Consider the following 4,749-nt stretch of genomic DNA (forward strand, 5'->3'; position numbering starts at 1 on the left):
ACAAATATGAACTGAAAATCGATTATAATTCTATCCCAGAATGCACCTCTGTTATATTCTGGTGAATATCACTTCAATTTCTTTTCTTCTTTATGTGTATGTGTATCTACCTGCCAATGGACATGCACTCATACACACACACACACACACACACACAATTGGACATTTAGTTGCATTTGGGTTGACAAAAGCCCACTTAAATAAATTGATTTAAACAATGAAGAGGATAGTGAGTCTTTGTGGATTTGAGTCCAGAGGTAGGATGATTTTCAGGGTTGATTAATGCAGTGGCTCAGTGATGTCATCGAGGATCTGTTTGTGTCCTGTTTGTTCACTCCATTTTCCATGGTATCAGCCTCACCGATGCTGTCTCTTTCTCTTATGATATCAAGGTGGGTGCCAAACACTAAGGGGAATAGATGTGCACATGTCCATATCCAAGGAGAGGGACTGGGAGCCATTTCTAGAAGCTCTTTCAGGAGAGCAAAAACTGCCATCCCTACAAATTTCCAGCAAACATATTCTCCCATGGCACTCTCCTGAGAGGAATCACTGGTCCATGTCTGATTCTGATTCAATAACTGTATCCAGGTGATGGCATTACACCGATCAATGTAGGTCTTAAAGAACCAGTACAAGGGCCACAGGTGGAGTTAGCTTCTCCCAAACTCACAGACTGGAGTGAAGAAGGTCTAAATAGCTGGATGAAATTTACTAAAGGAAGGAAAATAGGTTGTGGTGAGGCCACTGCAAGGTCCACTATATCATATTACATGATATCATATAATAATAATGCTATTATTCTATGACATGTAATTATTAAATTACTTGAAATTATATGTAAAAACCTTATAGATAGGCAGGTAGGTCAGTAAGTGGATGGATGTAGAGATGCATAGATAGAAAGATGGATAAATTAGGTAGATAGACAGGAAAATAGGATCAAGTTAAACATGTTGTTTTATAACCTGCTTCTCAGTAACCATATTCTGTGAACATTTTTGCATGCCAATTCTCAGATTCTTACATCTTTTTAAATGGATAAATAATGTCCTGATATGATCATGACTAATGATAGTAATTGGCCCCTATTACGGAACAATACTATATTTTTAGTTCTTTTAAGAACATGTGTATGCGGAAAGAACATGTTTGTACATGCATTATGGCCCAATCAGCTGCTTGTTTCCTTTGATAAGCTTATGTAAATATAGTTTCTGAGTAAACAGATAGGAAAATATAAAATTTCAAGACATATGGCCAGATTCCCTTCCAAGAAGACTATATGCATTTACTCTACTGCCAATATCATTTGTAACTGCCCATTTTGACACATATTTAACACAAATATACTTTAATATATTTAATATGATTTTTACCCTGCAAGTCTATTGGGGTGGTGAGAAATGATACTGCTTTGCATTTGTTTTGCAATTCTTTTGTTACTAGTGGGGTTGAACATTTGAATACATATGATTGTCTCTTTTATCTTTGGCTTATTCTTCTATTGAAGTGCTCATATTTTATATAAGTGTGTAAATACTTGGTAAATGTTTAACTTCTGCTATATTTGTTGCACATTAATTATTCCTTATTTGTCTTTCAACTTTATTTATAGTGTTTTCACCATATGAAGTTAAAACATTGCAATGTAATAAATCTGTTGCTGTTTTCACATGGGTGGGGGGATATTTAAGTCTAAAATATGTAGACATTCAAACACTTTTGAATATCTCCATAGAGGTTCCTAATATATTTATCTAGTGATTTAAAATGCCATCTATATATAACTAATGAATCACTGAACACTATATCAAAAACTAATGATGTATTATATGGTGGCTAGCTGAACATAATAAAAAAGATTAAAAATAAGTAAATAAATACATAAAATTGTATCTATTTTCATTCTATAAATAAATAAATAAATAAATAAATAAATAAATAAATAAAACAAAATGCTATATTTACATTTCAAAACACTGACAAACTATTTTTTTCAAAATAAAAAATGTGCTGGGTACCTGGAGTGGGAGGGGATTCTTACCTCAAAATTTACATCAGAATAAATTTTGGAAAAATTTTGGAAAAAATCAAACATTTAAATGTAAACAGATAAATAAATAAATTGAAAGAAACAGGAATATGTTTTTATAATCTTAAATTAGAAAGATTTTCAAATATGGTGTAAAACCCCAGAGCCCAAAAAGAAGAGACTGATAGACTTAAAAATATATTCAATGATTTTTAAATATGCATATTTAAAAAATACCCTGTCTATGCTACCTATAGCAATCTTTGCATTTAATGCAATCCCTATCAAAGTACCATCAACTTTTTTCAAACAAATGGAAGAAATAATCCTAAAAGTTGTATGGAACCAGAAAAGACCCCGAATAGCCAGAAGAATGTTGAAAAAGCAAAGCAAAGCTGGTGGCATGACAATTCTGGACTTCAAGATCTATTACAAAGCTGTCATCATCAAGACAGTATGGTACTGGCACAAAAACAGACACATAGATCAATGGAACAGAATAGAGAGCCCAGAAATAGACCCTCACCTCTATGGTCAACTCATCTTTGACAAAACAGGAAAGAATGTCCAGTGGAACAAAGACAGTCTCTTCAACAAATGGTGTTGGGAAAATTGGACAGCCACATGCAGAAGAATGAAACTGAACCATTTCCTTACACCACACACAAAAACAGACTCCAAATGGTTGAAAGACCTCAATGTGAGGCAGGAATCCATCAAAATCCTTGAGGAGAACACAGGCAGCAACCTCTTCGACCTCAGCCACAGCAACTTCTTCCTAGAAACATCACCAAAGGCAAGGGAAGCAAGGGCAAAAATGAACTATTGGGACTTCATCAAGATAAAAAGCTTTTGCATAGCAAAGGAAACAGTCAACAAAACCAAAAGACAACCGACAGAATGGGAGAAGATATTTGCAAATGACATATCAGATAAACGGCTAGTATCCAAAATCTATAAAGAACTTATGAAATTCAACACCCAGAGAACAAATAATCCAATCAAGAAATGGGCAGAAGACATGAACAGACATTTTTCCAAAGAAAACATCCAAATGGCCAACAGACATATGAAAAAGTGCTCAATATCGCTCGGCATCAGGGAAATCCAAATCAAAACCTCAATGAGATACCACCTCACACCAGTCAGAATGGCTAAAATTAACAAGTCAGGAAATGACAGGTGTTGGCGAGGATGCAGAGAAAGGGGAACCCTCCTATACTGTTGGTGGGAAAGCAAGCTGGTGCAGCCACTCTGGAAAACAGTATAGAGGTCCCTCAAAAAGTTGAAAATAGAGCTACCATATGATCCAGCAATTGCACTACTGGGTATTTACCGCAAAGATACAAATGTAGTGATCCGAAGGGGCACATGCCCCCCCAAGTTTATAGCAGTAATGTCCACAATAGCCAAACTATGGAAAGAGCCTAGATGTCCATCAACAGATGAATAGATAAAGAAGATGCGATATATATATATATATATATATACACACATATATATATATACACATACACACACACACAATGGAATATTATGTAGTCATCAAAAAAAATGAAATCTTGCCATTTGCAACAATGTGGATGGAACTAGAAGGTATTATGCTAAGCGAAATAAGTCAATCAGAGAAAGACAAGTATCATATGATCTTACTGATACGAGGAATTTGGGAAACAAGACAGAGGAACATAGGGGAAGGGAGGGAAAAATGAAACAAGATGAAACCAGAGAGGGAGACAAACCATAAGAGACTCTTAATCTCAGGAAACAAACAGGTTTGCTAAAGTGGAGGGGGATGGGAGGGATGGGGTGGCTGTGTGATGGACATTGGGGAAGGTATGTAATATGGTGAGCTCTGTGAATTGTGTAAGACTGATGAATCACAGACCTGTACCCCTGAAACAAATAATACATTGTATGTTAATTTAAAAAAATCAATAAAAAAATAAACCCTATTTCAGCTTTGCACATGACTGTATTATAGCCAGTGAGGTTTATCCGAGGCACAATTATTGCTAATTGAAAAAAAAAAACCTATGTCAAAGACCAATAATAAGCTGGGAAAAATACTTGTAACTCATAAAACATAAAGGACTAAGTCCCTTACCACATAGACTCATCCAAATCCATAAGGAAAATATATGTGTAAAATACAGCTTCTTAAAAATCACAAAATATGCATAACCTCAGCCATATTAAGAGAAATGCATACTAATACTATAAGACACTATTTTTAACCTATCAGATCAAAAAATTCAAAAAGTTTACTACATTACAGTTTTGGCAGGGCATGGGGTAGTAGGAATTCATTGTTAGGAATATGAACCACTAGTGAGAATTTGGCAAAATGTATTAAGACCCAGTGATGCCTAGGATGTATCCTATAGCTGTTTCAGCCACGAGAGAAACTGTATGTATGATGGGACATCTACTGAAATATGCAAAAGCATTCATAGACTAGTTGAGTCACTTACAGGCCATTCAGTCAATGGGAGGCTACATAACAATAGAAACAATGAGATAATTCTAAGTACTGATGTGGAATAGTATCTAAGATACTATTACTAAGTAATTACTAAGTGTACTAAATCTCTAAGGTACTTTACTAAAGTAAGAAAAAGGAAAGGGAGGGCAGTACAGAGGCATAGCATCTACTTTGGGACCATGTGTACAAACAACAAGAACATTCAGCATCTATACTTACATATATGGGA

General features: G+C 35.0%; 1 non-coding gene across 1 annotated transcript; it reads left to right on the forward strand.

Annotated features, from left to right (window-relative positions):
- The first annotated feature begins 3,994 nt into the window (after window positions 1–3,994).
- On the forward strand, window positions 3,995–4,129 carry LOC118009757. The gene has a single exon (XR_004679024.1). It is a non-coding gene; the product is annotated as a U4 spliceosomal RNA (small nuclear RNA).
- The last annotated feature ends 620 nt before the right edge of the window (window positions 4,130–4,749 follow it).

Source organism: Mirounga leonina, unplaced genomic scaffold (genome assembly GCF_011800145.1).
Source record: "Mirounga leonina isolate KUSES-001 unplaced genomic scaffold, KU_Mleo_1.0 Mir_127, whole genome shotgun sequence".
In the NCBI taxonomy this organism is placed as follows: domain Eukaryota; kingdom Metazoa; phylum Chordata; class Mammalia; order Carnivora; family Phocidae; genus Mirounga; species Mirounga leonina.